The sequence below is a fragment of the Triticum aestivum genome, chromosome 6D (genome assembly GCF_018294505.1).
Source record: "Triticum aestivum cultivar Chinese Spring chromosome 6D, IWGSC CS RefSeq v2.1, whole genome shotgun sequence".
Lineage (NCBI taxonomy): Eukaryota > Viridiplantae > Streptophyta > Magnoliopsida > Poales > Poaceae > Triticum > Triticum aestivum.
The window spans coordinates 435,213,347-435,232,001 of NC_057811.1; positions in this window are offsets into that span (position 1 = coordinate 435,213,347).

Here is an 18,655-nt window from a genome sequence, read left to right on the forward strand (position 1 = left end):
GTGTCATAATAAACGGAATGGTGGAAAGTTGCATGGCAATATATCTCGGAATGGCTATGGAAATGCCATAATATGTAGGTATGGTGGCTGTTTTGAGGAAGATATAAGGAGGCTTATCTGTGATAGAGCATATCGTACCACGGGGTTTGGATGCACCGGCGAAGTTTGCACCAACTCTCGAGGTGAGAAAGGGCAATGCACGGTACCGAAGAGGCTAGTAATGATGGAAGGGTGAGAGTGCGTATAATCCATGGACTCAAATAGTCATAATGAACTCACATACTTATTGCAAAAATCTACAAGTCATCGAAACCAAGCACTACACGCATGCTCCTAGGGGGATAGATTGGTAGGAAAAGACCGTCGCTCGTCCCCAACCGCCACTCATTAGGAAAGCAATCAAAGAACACCTCATGCTTCAAATTTGTCACACAACGTTTACCATACGTGCATGCTACGGGACATGCAAACCTCAACATAATGATTTCTCAATTCCAAAATTACTCAACTAGCACGACACTAATATTAACATCTTCATATCTCAAAACAATCATCAAGTATCAAACTTCTCATAGTATTCAATGCACTCTATATGGAAGTTTTTATTATACCCATCTTGGATGCCTATTATATTACTAATTTTATAACCAAAGCAAATTACCATGCTGTTCTAAGAGACTCTCAAAATAATATAAGTGAAGAATGAGATATCAATTATTTCTATAAAATAAAACCACCACCGTGCTCTAAAAAGATATAAGTGAAGCACTAGAGCAAAATTAACTAGCTCAAAAGATATAAGTGAAGCACATAGAGTATTCTAATAAATTCCGATACATGTGTGTCTCTCCAAAAGGTGTGTACAGAAAGGATGATGGTGGTAAACTAAAAAGCAAAGAATCAAATCACACAAGACGCTCCAAGCAAAACACATATCGTGTGGTGAATAAAAATATAGCCTCAAGTAAAGTTACCGATGGACGAAGACGAAAGAGGGGATGCCTTCCGGGGCATCCCCAAGCTTAGGCTTTTGGTTGTCCTTGAATTTTAACTTGGGGTGCATTGGTAATCCCCAAGATTAGGCTCTTGCCACTCCTTGTTCCATAATCCATCAAATCTTTACCAAAAAACTTGAAAACTTCACAACACAAAACTCAAACAGAAAATCTCATGAGCTCCGTTAGTATAAGAAAACAAATCACCACCATAAGGTACTGTAATTAACTCATTATTTATTTATATTGGTGTTAAACCTACTGTATTCCAACTCCTCTATGGTTCATACCCCCCGATACTAGCCATAGATTCATCAAAATAAGCAAACAACACACGAAAAACAGAATCTGTCAAAAACAGAACAGTCTTTAGTAATCTGTATCAAACGTATACTTCTGTAACTCCAAAAAATTTGAAATAAATTTGTGGACGTGAGGAATTTGTCTATTAATCATCTGCAAAAATAATCAACCTAAATCACTCTCCAGTAAAGCATGGCAGCTAATCTCGTGAGCGCTAAAGTTTCTGTTTTTTACAGCAAGATCATAAAGACTTCACCCAAGTCTTCCCAAAGGTTCTACTTGGAACAAACACTAATTAAAAACATAAAACCACATCTAAACAGAAGCTAGATGAAATATTTATTACTAAAAAGAAACAAAAAACAAGAAACAAAAATAAAATTGGGTTGCCTCCCAACAAGCGCTATCGTTTAACGCCCCTAGCTAGGCATAAAGATAAAATAGATCTAGGTATTGTCATCCTTGGTATGAAATCCATAAGTGGCTCTCATAATTAATTCATAAGATAATTTATTTTTCTTCCTAGGAAAGTGTTCCATGCCTTTCCTTAATGGAAACTGTAATCTAATATTTCCTTCTTTCATATCAATAATTGCACCAATCGTTCTAAAGAAAGGTCTACCAAGAATAATAGGACATGTAGGATTGCAATATATATCGAGAACAATAAAATCTACGGGCACATAATACCTATTTGCAACAATAAGAACATCATTAATCCTTCCCATAGGTTTCTTAATGGTGGAATCCGCAAGGTGCAATTTTAAAGAACAATCATCAAATTCACGGAAACCTAACACATCACACAAAGTTTTTGGAATCGTGGAAACACTAGCACCCAAATCACATAAAGCATAGCATTCATGATCTTTAATTTTAATTTTAATAGTAGGTTCTCACTCATCATAAATTTTTCTAGGGATAGAAACTTCTAATTCAAGTTTTTCTTCATAAGATTGCATTAAAGCATCAACGATGTGTTTGGTAAAAGCTTTATTTTGAGCATAAGCATGAGGAGAATTTAACACAGATTGCAACAAGGAAATACAATCTATCAAAGAACAATTATCATAATTAAATTCCTTGAAATCCAAAATAGTGGGTTCATTGCTATGTAAAGTTTTGACCTCTTCAATCCCACCTTTACCAATTTCTGCATCAAGATCTAAAAACTCCGAATCATTGGGACGCCTTTTAACTAAAGTTGACTCATCTCCAGTCCCATGTTTATCAAGATTCATATTGGAAAACAAAGATTTAATAGGAGACACAACAATCACTTTTAGATCTTCATCATTGTTATCATGGAAACTAGAAGAACACGCTTTTACAAAACAATCCTTTTTAGCACGCATCCTAGCAGTTCTTTCTATGCACTCATCAATGGAAATTCTCATAGATTTGAGAGACTCATTGCTATCATGCTTGGGTGGAATAGATCTAAGTTTCAAAGAGTCAACATCAAGAGAAATTCTATCCACGTTCCTAGCCAACTCATCAATCTTAGGCAATATTTCTTCAAGCAAAGCATTGAAATTCTTTTACGAAATCATAAATTCATAACACTAGTCTCAAAATCAGAGGGCATCTTATTAAAAATTTCCATAAGATTTGTTGTAGGAATTACCATAACTATTAGATAAATTACTAGGAAATGGCCTAGAATTGAAATTTCCTCTATACGCGTTGTTACCAAAATTGTTCCTACCAACAAAATTCACATCCATAGATTCATTATTATTCTCAATCAAAGTGGACAAAAGCATATCATTAGGATCAGAAGAAGCACTCTTATTAGCAAATAATTTCATAAGTTCATCCATCTTTCCACTCAAAACATTAATCTCTTCAATAGCATGAACTTTTTTACTAGTGGATCTTTCGGTGTGCCATTGAGAATAATTAACCATAATATTATCTAGGAGTTTAGTAGCTTCTCCCAAAGTGATTTTCATAAACGTGCCTCCCACGGACGAATCTAAAAGATTTCTAGAAGCAAAATTCAATCAGGCATAAAAAATTTGTATAATCATCCATAAATTCAAACCATGTGTAGGGCAATTACGTATCATTAATTTCATCCTCTCCCAAGCTTGTGCAATATGCTCATGCTCAAGTTGCTTAAAATTCATAATATCGTTTGTAAGAGAGATGATCTTAGCGGGAGGAAAATACTTAGAGATAAAAGCATCTTTGCACTTATTCCACGAATCAATACTATTTTTAGGCAAAGAAGAGAACCAAGTTTTAGCACGATCTCTAAGCGAAAACGGAAATAGCTTCAATTTAACAATATCATTATCCACATCTTTCTTCTTTTGCATATCACACAAATCAACGAAGTTGTTCAGATGGGTAGCGGCATCTTCACTAGGAAGGCCAGAAAACTGACCTTTCATAACAAGATTCAACAAAGCGGTATTAATTTCACAAGATTCCACATTGGTAGTAGGAGCAATCGGAGTGCTAATTAATAAAATCATTATTGTTGTTATTGGAAAAGTCACACAATTTAGTATTATCTTGAGCCATCGTGACAAACAATCAATCCAACACACAAGAAAAGAAGAAGCAAGTGAAAAGAGACGGATGGAAAAAGGGCGAATAAAATGGCAAAGGTGAAGTGGGGGAGAGGAAAATGAGAGGCACATGGCAAATAATGTAATGCGAGGGATAAGAGTTTGTGATGGGTACTTGGTATGTCTTGACTTCACGTAGATCTCCCCGGCAACGGCGCCAGAAATGGCTAGTTGACGGGAGATCAAATCTTGACTTGACTTGGCGCAAATCTCCCCGGCAACGGCGCCAGAAATCCTTCTTGCTACCTCTTGAGCATACGGTTGTTTTCCCTTGAAGAGGAAAGGGTGATGCAACAAAGTAGCACAAGTATTTCCCTCAGTTTTTGAGAACCAAGGTATCAATCCAGTAGGATACTGCATGCAAGTCGCCTAGTACCTGCACAAACAATCAAGAACCTTGCAACCAACGCGATAAAGGGGTTGTCAATCCCTTCACGGCCACTTGCAAAAGTGAGATCTCATAAAGATAATAAGATCAATATTTTTGGTATTTTTGTTGTATAGATTGCAAAATAAATAGTAAACTAGGATTGTAGATTGGAAACTTATATGATGTAAAGTAGACCCGGGGGCCATAGGTTTCACTAGTGGCTTCTCTCAAGATAGCATATATTACGATGGGTGAACAAATTACTGCCGAGCAATTGATAGAAAAATTGCATAGTTATGAGAATATCTAGGCACGCTCATGAACATAGGCATCACGTTCGCGACAAGTAGACCGAAACGATTCTGCATACTACTATTACTGCACACATCGACCGCTATCCAGCATGCATCTAGTGTATTAAGTTCATAAGAACAGAGTAACGCATTAGGCAAGATGACATGATGTAGAGGGATAAACTCAAGCAATATGATATAAACCCCATCTTTTATCCTCGATGGCAACAATACAATACGTGTCAGTTCCCTTTCTGTCACTGGGATCGAGGACCGCAAGATTGAACCCAAAGCTAAGCACTTCTCCCATTGCAAGAAAGATCAATCTAGTAGGCCAAACTAAACCGATAATTCAAAGAGACTTGCAAAGATATTAAATCATGCATATAATAATTCAGAGAAGAACCAAATATTGTTCATAGATAATCTTGATCATAAACCCACAATTCATCGGATCTCGACAAACACACCGCAAAAAGAATTACATCGAATAGATCTCCAAGAAGATCGAGGAGAACTTTGTATTGAGATCCAAAGAGAGAGAAGAAGCCATCTAGCTAATAACTATGGACCCCAAGGTCTGTGGTAAACTACTCACACATCATCGGAGAGGCTATGGTGTTGATGTAGAAGCCCTCCGTGATCGAATCCCCCTCCGGCAGATCGCCGGAAAAGGCCCCAAGATGGGATCTCATGGGTACAGAAGGTTGTGGCGGTGGAAAAGTAGTTTTGTGGCTCCCCTGGATGTTTTCAGGGTATAATAGTATAAATAGCGAAATAAGTAGGTCGGTGGGGCTACGAGGGGCCCACGAGGGTGGGGGCGCACCCTCCTGCCTCGTGGCCGCCTCGTTTCTTCCTTGACTTCCACTCCAAGTCTCCTGGGTTGCGTTTGTTCCAAGAGAGATCCTCACGAAGGTTTCGTTCCATTTGGATTCCGTTTGATATTCCTTTTTTGCGAAACACTAAAATAGGCAAAAAACAGCAATTTGCACTGGGCCTTCGGTTAATAGGTTAGTCCCAAAAATAATATAAAAAGGTATATTAAAGCCCATTAAACATCCAAAACAGATAATATAATAGCATGGAACAATAAAAAATTATAGATACGTTGGAGAAGTATCAGGTATCGTGTAGTTATCGGGTCACCGGAAGGTGTTTCGGGTACCCCCGGCAATCCTATGGGCCATATGGGCCTTATGAAGGAACACACCAGCCCCTGGGGCTGGTGCGCCCTATAAGGATATGGAGGAGAAGGAAGGGGGGAGGGCAAGGAAAGTGTGGATTAGGATTCCCACTTCCTTCCCCCACCCCCCTCTTTCCTTCCCCTTCATGCATACATTGAAAGGGGGCGCAGGGCAAGGCAGGGCCCCTAGGGGGCGGCGGCCAACCCTAGGGCGCCCCTAGCTGCCTCTCCTCCCCTCCCACCTATATATATATGTGGGGAGGGGTGCCTCACAAGCACACAACATCAATTTTTAGCTATGTGTGGCGCCCCCCTCCACAGTTTACACCCCCGATCATATTCTCGCGGTGCTTAGGCGAAGCCCTGCGCGGATCACTTCACCATCACCGTCACCACGCTGCCGTGTTGACGGAACTCATCTACTTCCTCGACTCCTTGCCGGATCAAGAAGGCGAGGGACGTCATCGCATTGAACGTGTGCAGAACTTGGGGTTGCCGTACGTTCGGTGCTTGATCGGTCGGAACGAGAAGAAGTTCGACTACATCAACCACGTTGTCAAACGCTTCCGTTTTCGGCCTACAAGGGTACATAGACACACTCTCCCCCTCTCGTTTCTATGCATCTCCTAGATAGATCTTGCGTGAGCGTAGGAAATGTTTTGAAATTGCATGCTACGTTTCTCAACACTTATAACAAGACTTCTCCCATGTCCTGAAGAACAAAAGTAGCTACTCACGAAACATGTTCAAGTTCAAGATGAGAGGGGTATTGAATAGCAGCAAGGATCTTAACATATAATCTTCCACCAAATAAACCAACTTGCATCAACTATAAGATGTAATCAACACTACGTACTAGCAACCCATAGGTACCAGTCTGAGGTTTTAAGACAAATATTGAATACAAGAGATGAACTAGGGTTTGAGATGAGATGGTGCTGGTGAAGATGTTGATGAAGATTGGTCCCCCCATGATGAGAGGATCGTTGGTGATGACGATGACTTCGATTTCCCCCTCCCGAAGGGAAGTATCCTGGCGGAATCACTCCGCCGGAGAGCAAAAGGAAACAATGGCCTTATCTGTTGCTAGCAGCCCTTGCTACCTCTTGAGCACTGCGTTGGTTTTCCCTTGAAGAGGAAAGGGTGATGCAGCAAAGTAGCGTAAGTATTTCCCTCAGTTTTTGAGAACCAAGGTATCAATCCAGTAGGAGGCTACGCGCAAGTCCCTCGCACCTACACAAAACAAATAAATCCTCGCAACCAACGCGATAAGGGGTTGTCAATCCCTACACGGTCACTTACGAGAGTGAGATCTGATAGATATGATAAGATCATATTTTTGGTATTTTTATGATAAAGATGCAAAGTAAAATAAAAGCAACGAAAATAACTAAGTGTTGGAAGATTAATATGATGGAAAATAGACCCGGGGGCCATAGGTTGCACTAGTGGCTTCTCTCAAGAGCATAAGTATTTTACGGTGGGTGAACAAATTACTGTTGAGCAATTGACAGAATTGAGCATAGTTATGAGAATATCTAGGTATGATCATGTATATAGGCATCACGTCCGAGACAAGTAGACCGACTCCTGCCTGCATCTACTACTATTACTCCACACATCGACCGCTATCCAGCATGCATCTAGAGTATTAAGTTCATAAGAACAGAGTAACGCTTTAAGAAAGATGACATGATGTAGAGGGATAAATTCATGCAATATGATAAAAAACCCATCTTGTTATCCTCGATGGCAACAATACAATACGTGCCTTGCTGCCCCTACTGTCACTAGGAAAGGACACCGCAAGATTGAACCCAAAGCTAAGCACTTCTCCCATTGCAAGAAAGATCAATCTAGTAGGCCAAACCAAACTGATAATTCGAAGAGACTTGCAAAGATAACCAATCATACATAAAAGAATTCAGAAGATTCAAATATTGTTCATAGATAAACTTGATTATAAACCCACAATTCATCGGTCTCAACAAACACACCGCAAAAGAAGATTACGTCGAATAGATCTCCACGAGAGAGGGGGAGAACATTGTATTGAGATCCAAAAAGAGAGAAGAAGCCATCTAGCTAATAACTATGGACCCGAAGGTCTGAGGTAAACTACTCACACTTCATCGGAGAGGCTATGGTGTTGATGTAGAAGCCCTCCGTAATCGATGCCCCTTCCGGCGGAGCTCCGGAACAGGCCCCAAGATGGGATCTCGTGGGTACAGAAGGTTGCGGCGGTGGAATTAGGTTTTTGGCTCCGTATCTGATCGTTTGGGGGTACGTAGGTATATATAGGAGGAAGGAGTACGTCGGTGGAGCAACGTGGGGCCCACGAGGGTGGAGGGCGCGCCTGGGGGGTAGGCGCGCCCCCTACCTCGTGGCTTCCGGCTTTGTTTCTTGACATAGGGTCCAAGTCTCCTGGATCACGTTCGTTCTGAAAATCACGTTCCCAAAGGTTTCATTCCGTTTGGACTCCGTTGCATGTTCTTTTTCTGCGAAACTCTGAAATAGGCAAAAACAGCAATTCTGGGCTAGGCCTCCGGTTAATAGGTTAGTCCCAAAAATAATATAAAAGTGAATAATAAAGCCCAATAATGTCCAAAACATAAGATAATATAGCATGGAGCAATCAAAAATTATAGATACGTTGGAGACGTATCAGCCCTCTTCTATCTTCACGGTAGAATGCATCTAGATCCCTCATGAGGGCATGCTTGATTATGTGCCAACATGCAGCACAGAGCCGGCCAGTGAATCCATCCGACCCGAGGCCTTGTCTTTCGGCATGGCCTTGGCCACCTTCTCCACATCATCAAACGAGAAGGTACTTCTAGATGTATAGATCAGTAGAAGGAATATCCGACGCAACTAGGTCAAGGGTGTTAACACGCTCCGATGCCAGCCCCGAAAAAATTCCATCATAGTAGTCATCCACGACCGAGGCAGTCCCAGTTAGAGAGGATTGCTCCTTCATGTTGTAATGTAGTCAAAGCGTTCTTCCTCTGTCGGCGACATGTATGTTGATGGAAAAACTTCGTATTTGCATCTCCCTCACGCAGAAACAGTAGTCTCGATCTTTGTCTAGTGATACGTCTCCAATATATCTATAATTTTTTATTGTTCCATGCTATTATATTATCAATCTTGGATGCTTTATATGCATTTACAAGTAATTATATATTATTTTTTGGGACTACCCTATTAACTTAGTGCCCAGTGCGAGTTGTTGTTTTTTGCCTGTTTTTGGTTTTTTCGAAATATCAGTACCAAACGAAGTTTAAATGCCATGAAACTTTTTCGAGATTTTTTCTGAACATAAGAGACTCTAGAAGCTTTGGGACGAGATGAGAAGATGGAGCAATGGCCCACGGTGGCTCGTGGGGCCCACGTGGCTTCATTTGACCTAACTTTGCCTCCATAAATTCTCAAAAATCAGGAAACCAACAGAGGAGTCCACGAAATACTTTTTCCGCCACCGCAAGCCTTTGTTCTCGAGAGATCTATCTGGGGACCTTTTTCAGTACTCCGTTGGAGGGGGAATCAATCACGGAGGGGCTCTACATCAACCTTGCTGCCCTTTCGATGATGCATGAGTAGTTTACCAAAGACCTACGGGTCCATGGTTAGTAGCTAGATGGCTTCTTCTCTCTCGATGTTCTTCAATAGAATGTTCTCCTTGATGTTATTGGAGTTCTATATGATGTAATTCCTTTTTGCGGTGTGTTTGTTGGGATATGTTGAATTGTGAGTTTATGATTAGATTATCCATGAATATTATTTGAGTTTCCTCTGAACTCTTTTATGCATGATTTGTATAGCTTTGTATTTCTCTCCGATCTATTGATTTGGTTTGGCCAACTAGATTGATTTATCTTGCAATGGGAGAGGTGCTTTGTAATGTGTTCGATCTTGTAGTGCTCAATCCCAGTGACAGAAAGGGACATGACACGTATGTAGCGTTGCTATTAAGGGTAAAAAGATGGGGTATTCATGCGTGAGTTTACTTTGTCTACATCAAGTCATATTTCTTAAGATGGTGCTCTGTTCTTTATGAACTTAATACTCTAGATGCATGCTGGATAGCGGTTGATGTTTGGAGTAATAGTAGTAAATACAGAATCATTTCGGTCTACTTATCTCAGACGTGATGCCTATAAACATGATCATTGCCTTGGATATCGTGATGATTATTTGCTTTTCTATAAATTGGCCAACAGTAATTTGTCTACCACCGTATGCTATTTTCTCGAGAGAAGCCTCTAATTAAAACTATGGCCCCCGTGTTCACTTCTGTCATATGTTAAAAATCCTAAAAATACATTGCTGCAATTTTACTTTATTTATTTTATTTAAATTTTTGTTTGATATCTATCTATCACCATATAATTTAATCTTGCAATTAACCGCCAAGGGATTGACAACCCCTTGTTCGTGTTGGGTGCGATGATTTGTTATTTGGCGTGTAGGTATTGCTAACGAGTTGTTGTGTGATTCTCCTACTGGATTGATAACCTTGATTTCATAATTGAGGCAAATACTTATCTCTACTGTACTGCATCATCCCCTCCTCTTCGGGGAAAAAGCCAACACAGCTCAGAAGTAACATCTAGCAATGGACATCTCCAAGGAGCATAGGCCTAGAAGTTTACGTTTCAAAGTCCGGCGCAAGTTGGCCTCTTTGCTTGTTAAGTTTCTTGAGTCCATTGCCTTGTCCAGATGGCCAATGACCACCAACGCGATCAAATTTGCATTTTGATGTTTCCAATCTATCTATCACTCCACCTTTGTAAGCAAAGGATAGTCGGAACGTTCTTTTATAATAAGCAAAGCGTTCTCAAGGACACATGAGAATTTCATCTAGTAACTTTCATCATGTTTATTTGATTCACGTTCGCTACTTTGATAATTTGGTATGTGGGTGGACTGGTCCTTGGGTGTTGTTCTTACTTGAACAAGCCTCCCACTTATTATTAACCCCGCTCGTAAGCATCTGTAACTACGAAAGAAGAATTAAGATAAATATAACCATAGCATGAAACATATGGATCCAAATGAGCCCCTTACGGAATAGAGCATAAACTAGGGTTTAAGATTATGTCACTCTAACAACCCACCATCTAATTACTACTCTACAGTGCCTTCCCTTAGGCCCAAGTTTGGTGAAGTTTCATGTAGTTGACGTTCACATAACACCACTAAGGGAATCACAACATACATGCATATCATCAAAATATAGCACGAATACAAAATTCACATGATTACTTATAACAAGACTTCTCAATTTGCATGCTACGTTTCTCAACACTTATAACAAGACTTCTCCCATCTCCTGAAGAACAAAAGTAGCTACTCACGAAACATGTTCAAGTTCAAGATGAGAGGGGTATTGAATAGCATCAAGGATCTGAACATATAATCTTCCACCAAATAAATCAACAAGCATCAACTACAAAATGTAATCAACACTACTAGCAGCCCACAGGTACCAATATGAGGTTCTAAGACAAAGATTGAATACAAGAGATGAACTAGGGTTTGAGATGAGATGATGTTGGTGAAGATGTTGATGAAGATTGGTCCTCCCATGATGAGAGGATCGTCGGTGATGACGATGACTTCGATTTCTCCCTCGCGGCAGGATCGCTCCGCCGGAGAGCAAAAGTGCTCCTGCCCAGGTTTCACCTCGAGACGGCGGCGCTTCGTCCCGAAAGTTCTCTCCTTATTTTTCTAGGTCAAGACCCTTCATATAGCAGAACATGGGGGCTAGGGATTTTCCAATGACCCTATACAGTCCATCAAAATTCTTCGTGAAATTTCAGCTCATTTGGAGTTGTGTGCAGAATATGGATCTCTGGTATAGCTTTTTCACGTCCAGAATTTGAGCTTTCAGCAATCTCCCTCTTGCTGTAGATCTTGCAAATTGAGAGAGAAAGGGCATTAGAATTGCATCACAAAGTGTTATAATCTTTACCTAATAATAAAGCAAATTGGGTTTCTGGTCGTCCGTCATGGCATTTTTCAGAAAAGTCCCTCTATTTCAGAGAATTCAACCCACAGTCCTGTTTTAAGTTAAAACGAATCTTTTTTCGTATTTTACACAAAAATACCTGTGTTTTCTTGAAATCAACCCGCCGTCCGGATTTAGGTCACACCCGAACCGTTATTTTACACTTTTTGAAAACCCCCCTGATGTTTTAGGTAATTCATCCGCGGATCATATTTAAGTCAAACAAATGCTTTTTTAAATCATCCATATCTTTTAAACCGTAACTCCGATTTCAACATGTTATTTATAAAATTTGATTATAAATATATGTAGAATATGAATATGAGATTATTTTTACCTGTTAAGTATTTTTAAATATTATTTCGGAATATATTTAAATCAAATAAATGATTTTCTAAATTATCCGTATCTTTTAAACCGTAACTTTGATTTTAACATATTATATATGAAATTTTATTAGAAAAATGTGTGGAATCTAAATATGATGTTAATTATACCTGTTAAATATTTTTTCAATATTGTTTTCGAAGAAAACTTATAATTTATAGCGAAAGATCCGTTTTTCTTTCGTACCAGCAGCGATCCGGATTGCAAATAAACACCCCACTATAACCATATAAGGAAAAGAAAACATCGATAACTACACATGCATACCTCTGAAAAATGTCGCAAGGGAAAACAACAAATTTCTCATCGCGAGAGTGAGAGAAAGCGAGAGAGAGAGAGAGAGAGAGGGGAGAGGAGAGAGGGGGAGAGAGACGCCTTAGGATTAGCCATATTCAAACACGTTTTTTGTTGTTTTGTGTGAACACCGAGGCCATCACCGGCGAGGGTGAGAAGGAGGATAAGCGTCAACACAAATATGATGCCTTGCAAAAATAAAGGAGATGGACCTATTAAGGTCTTGAGTGATGGTTGTTGGGTTAAGTGCGTGTGTTATGTTTTCTCTCCCGTTGCAACGCACGGGCTCTTTTGCTAGTAATGATTAAAAACAATGTAAATAACAGTAGGAAAACATGATGCAAAAAGGACGTATCAATATGTATGGCAGGTTGATGTATATCTTAATGTGTTCTAAGTGGCTTATTTAATCAGAGATGTTGTCATGCAGAACATCTTTCGAAGAACACACCTATATGAGCCTGATTCTTAAACGTCGCAATCTTTGAGAGTAGGGTGCTCTCTAGTAAACTCGTGAAAGGCCTCAGAGTATGACGCATAAGCTCCAGCCGCAGGGAAGTCCACGGTAGCCCAGTATCTGTCAAGGTTTTGTGTGAAGCTAGATTTGTAGAAAACTTGTAGTTTAAGGCCTAGTCCACTATTCAAGTTGCTTACTAGTGTAGCATAGAGTTCTAGGTGGAAGTTCAACTTAACAGTCTCCACTGCAGTACCAGTATAGACAGTGTTTTGGAACCGAAGGCAAATTTTGTGTGCCTCTAGAATCTGGTGGGGGGTTGCTGGAATTTAGTCTATTTTTGGGCCAGCCCAATAGAATTTTCAAAATTCCTAATAAATCCTAGAGGCCCGCTCAGGCCATTCAGTCAAGGCAAGAGGTGGGACTAAAGTTTAGTTCCATATTGCTCACTTAGTGGGAGTTGAACCTCCTTATAAGGGATGTTGTTTCCCCACATGTATGAGTATGAGAATAAGAGAGACATTCACGCGCGCTCCTCCTCCGCCGCCCGTCTCGCCACGCCACACCTCATCACGACGTGCCGCGGGTTGCGGGAATGAGCTGAGCCGTTGTCTATACTTTTGCCACGCACGACTAGTATACGAAAGGTCACATGGGAGCTGAAAAGTTTTTCAGTAGTGGAGATTGAATACGGACGCCACTGCCTGTTCGTTTCGTCTCCCTTTTTTGCTTCACCTCCCGTCGCTTCCTATTCGACTCCTTCTCCTGTGCTTATGAAAAAGAGGTCGCTCCTTCCAGACAGACACACTAGAGCAACACCTTCCTCATTGTTGACAGAAGATTTTCGCATGGTCAAAAGCATAATTAAGAAGACCTCAAATGGAAAAGTTCTCAATGTGAGAAAGTTCCGTATCGTCAAAAGCAGAAACTTTGATATTTGGGCCATAGCCATCCGGTCTCATCTCTAAGGCCGAAGTTATGATCGAAGTTCTGAGATTTTGTATCCAGAACACTATTCGGATGATTACGCCCCTGCGTCGTTTGGAAAAAATGGTCTACACGGATTGTCTTCGTCTCGTCGAAGCGATCCATTCTGAAATAAAAATCGTTCCAATCCGAGTTTGTATGCAAAAGTTAGAGCTATCGGAATGCAGCTCTATCAGGAGGCACAAAATGGCGCGCCCCACTAGACACCCTGTCTGATGGGTAGCGCCAATAATAGCCTGTTTTGCATGAGTGATTTGACCTTCAAGATGACCTCTGATCAAAAAAGTTAAACATGAAAGTTGTTCGTCTCGTTGAAGCGGTCAAGATTGCTTTTGGACTCGTTTCCATCCGAGGTCGTTTACCACCACAAAAAAGACCCGCAAGGTGCAGCTAGTTTAAACCGAACAGTTTTGGAAAGTTCGTATAAAAACCAATCCGAATTTGACTAGGGTTTTGGACGTGAATCCAAGACTTTTCCTTGCACGGGAAGTCCAACTGCCTCTTATATACCTAAGGGGTGACGGCCGATTGAACAACACACAATCGAACAAATCATCTATCATTTTTTATCTTTTCTCCTTAACCAAGTTCCTCTTCTTCCTTGTTCTTCGTCTTTTCTTCTTGTTGTAGGGCGACGAACCTCGAGGCCCTAGGGGCGATTAGGTCGACCTAGGGAAGCACATAGCTGCCGTGTGCCCTGACGGGGTCCCTCCCGGGCGTGTGGGGTTTCGGGTCCTCAAAAGCACCTGCCGGATTGCTTGCGTACCGCGCTTCCGGACGGGTCTCCTTCGACGTGAGCTGCGGTGCATCACCCTCGGCGTTGGACGTACACGGTGACGTGTTCGTGTGCGAACACACTTTTTGGCGACTTCGCTGGGGACGAAGCTTTAAACAGTCTCTAGCCTGTTCTTGCTACGAAGAGATCGTCATCAAGTTGCTGCAATCTGCAAAGGTAATATGAATACCCAATTTCCCTTTGTAGATGAAAATAATCCATATGTTGTTGCTAGATCGCCTAATGAGCATAATGTATCAGCTAGCCCTAGTTTTCTCAATCATGTTTCTAATTATGTGCAAGGGCTGGTGCAAAATAATCTTCATGCTTCAAATTTTTATGATTTTAGCAACATACAACATATGTATCCTAACTCTCGTGCATCGGCAACCCCACAAATCCAAATCCCGATGAACAACATGATGAGTTTGGTTAATCAATTTGAAACACCCCATGTTAAAATTTCCAGTAGCATACAAGAGAGTGTTTCACCCTTTTATTCATCGGCAACTAATTTGCAATATGTGAATCCAACCTTGCCGATGGATGGGAGAATTGGCCATGCTACTATTAGCTATTCGGCCAGTTACTCTCAACCATCATATGCTACACCTCATGTTAGTAATTTTTCAGCACCGTATGCAACTGTAGATGTTCATAATTCGGCCCCGCATCTTCATGGTCATAGCCGAATAAGTGAAAATTTTACAGGAACACATGTGTCGTCATCAAATATTGTAGCATATAATGCATACTCTACGCAATTCAGGAAATTTGGCAACACTCATGAATCATTGCCGAAAGAATCTGAAAGTATTGCGGAGCAATCCCTTCCAAAAGCGGTTGTGGCTGCATTAAAGAAGAGCTTGGCACAAAACAAGAGGATTATTGCTCTTTGCCTTGAACAATATGAAAAGGGATTGTTTGCTGATTATGTTGCAATAAAGGCTAGAGTTTTGCAGGAAGACAAAACTTCATCAATTGATAGTATTGGTGAGAGAGCATATGGTTATACAGGAGTGCATACACCTCCACCTAGTACCGCAGCATATTATACACCCTTTACACAATTGCAAAATTTCGGCAACACTAACACTTCATTGCCGAAAGATCCTAAAAGCATTGGGGGGCAAACTAGTCTAGAGCGGGTTGAAATTGAGAGGGGAGTTAAAGCTTTATGCGATAGGGTGCAAGTACTTCGCCAAGAGAGAATTGATATGGAATTAGCTCAAAGAAAAGAAGCCTTGCCAATTGATATAACCGGTGAAAAGAATGATGATTCGGAAACTAAAAGTGCTTCGGTTGAAAAAGCCGAATCAAGTAGTATATATTCCGAACCCAACAAATCCAAAGAGGCAAACATTGTTGAGAAAGGGCATGGAAAGTATAGCAAGACAGCCATACTTGATTTTTCTGAAGTTAATGGAACCTACTTCCTGCCCTATGAGTTTCGTGCCATAGAAATTGACGAGCTTCAAGAACAAGAACAAGTAGCCGAAGAAAGTTTGGTGGACAAAGATCTTCAAACTAATGATGCACGAAATCAAGAAAAAGAGGATGACAAGGCGTTGGGGAGCTATCCGAAGGCAGATCAAGATATTCTTCAAGTCACACCACCATCATGCTCTCCCAACAAATTTGAAGAGGTATGTCTAGCAATTAATTTACCTGTTTTCATATTTGTTCATGACTTAGTTGTTGATGCATATATTAGAAAAATCTTCATAAGAAATATTGAGAGTCCAATGAAGAAGGGTAATTTATTTGTTAGCAATCAGATTGTCACAAAGCATATCGGTCAACATATTGCACCATTCAAAAAGACCGATAGTGAAAAATTATTGCAGCCAAGGCTTTCCCCATTGCTTTATCTAAAGCTCATATCTAATTGGGTAGCTTTGCTTATTTCTTACTTGGCTTACACTTGGTCTCAATTGAGACATGTATGTTCTAACCATTTCGTTTCAGAAATTTAAAGCCAAGGTTAAAATCTTCTGAGCAAACCGATGCCAGTATAGTTTCTTTTCCAAAGACATCGGAGATAGAGTGCAAAACACAATGCATAGCCGAATGGGGTGATGCAAAATCTAAACCATTCGTTTTGCTTAACTCCAAAGCCGTTCTCACAGCAAGATTGACTTGAGAATAAGAAGTATACCTTCAATTCAAACATGTGTGATAAAATCTTTGATTTGTTGTTAACAAATAATTATATTAGAATTATTGATCACCATGTTGAGTCATCTGTCCAGGGATGAATGTATTGTAAGTTGCATGATTCGTCCAAGCATAATTTTGAGGATTACAACATGTTTCGTCAAATAGTTAAATCGGCCATTGATAAAGGACAATTGAAATTTGTGGAGACACTAAGAGATGACCAGTCTATTCCGATTGGTCTCGATGGCAGAAAGTTTTTGCATCGGCTGCTTCAAGCCGATCCATTTAAACAGAAGGTAAAAACTACAGGTGATGGAATCAACCTTTCAAGTAAAGAAGTTGTTAAAGAGCATAATGAACATAATCTTGAGGGCGAGAATTCCATCGAAGCTACAATGGAGACGCCAAGGACTGGGGGGCAGCAAGCAAATCCAATGATCGATGAAAGCAAACCAAAAGAAAACAAAGGCCGAAATAAGCACAAGTGTAAGAGAGAAAAATCACCTTCGCTGAACTATTGGATAAATATCAAAAGAAGAGTGAAGAGAAGAATGCTTATCGGCCCAATCATGCAAAGAAACTAAGATCACCCCCAAGGCGCAAATATGAGGATCGGTATTGGCAAAGTGAGAATTTTAATGCAACATATTTATATCCTTATTTTGGGCCGCCAATGCCAATGTGTAGCGACAAGACCTCAAACAGTCTATGCTGCTGTGCATCAGTGTCATCCCTGGATCAGTAATGCTGACACGCATAGTACAAATGGAGGATTTATAACAGAGTGGCAATCACACACTTATTACATCGAGTATCTCAAAAGAGAAATAAGTATGATAAATATGGCTTAAGGCCATGTAATACGATAACAGCGAAAGGCTTGGAAGATAAGTGAGTCCATCAACTCCAACGGCATCACTGAGTATAAGACCACGACCTAAGGCACCTTACTCGTCGTCTGAAAAGTCTGCAACATAAAACGTTGCAGCCCGAAAACGGGTCAGCACATGGAATATGCTGGCAATGTAACACATAGAGAGTAAAGAACATGATAATGCTATACTACATGCATCTGTGGCAGGTAGAAGGCTCTATGGTTACAGTTTTGCAAAAAGCCAATTTTTCCCTACTGCAATGGAATAATTTTTTTTAACTATGATGGTGGTTGTTAAACATTGAGATGGTTGACAGCATCTCAATCCCAATTAAGTAACATCATTAACCCAACAAGATTAATTAAAGTAACATGATGAGATACACATGATAATCCAGGAACTAGATACTCAAGATGTCCATAACCGGGGACACGGCTAATCATGATTAGTTTGTACACTCTGCAAACGTTTGTGCACTTTTCCCCACAAGACTCGATCACCTCCGCTTGATTCTCGCACTACATGGTGTTTGAGAAACGGATGACCGAGACACAGTCTTTCAGAAACAATAACTCTTTACTCCGGGTGGACAGTTACACCTACTTTCCCCTACATCTGCTAGCCCACCTCTTCAAGAGATCATGTAACCTACTCAACTATGCTAGAGCCCATAATAGCTTGTGGCTGCACACGGAAGTTTCTAGCATGAATAATCTTATGATCCCTTTGAGCCTGGGTGGCGGTCCTTCAGGCAACACTGGGTTCTCCAGGTGCCTCAATCCACCCAGATGTGAGTTTTAGTTGCCACCTTAAGTAAACCATTAATTAAAAATCTCACATCTGTCGTGAAAATCTCTCAAACCCAATCCACGTCTACTAGCATAGCATAGCAATATAAGCAAACGTAGAAGTAACTCCCAAGAGTTTGATAATAAACAGGGCAATAGGTACTACCTCAACTACATCCCAATACCCACAATTTAATTA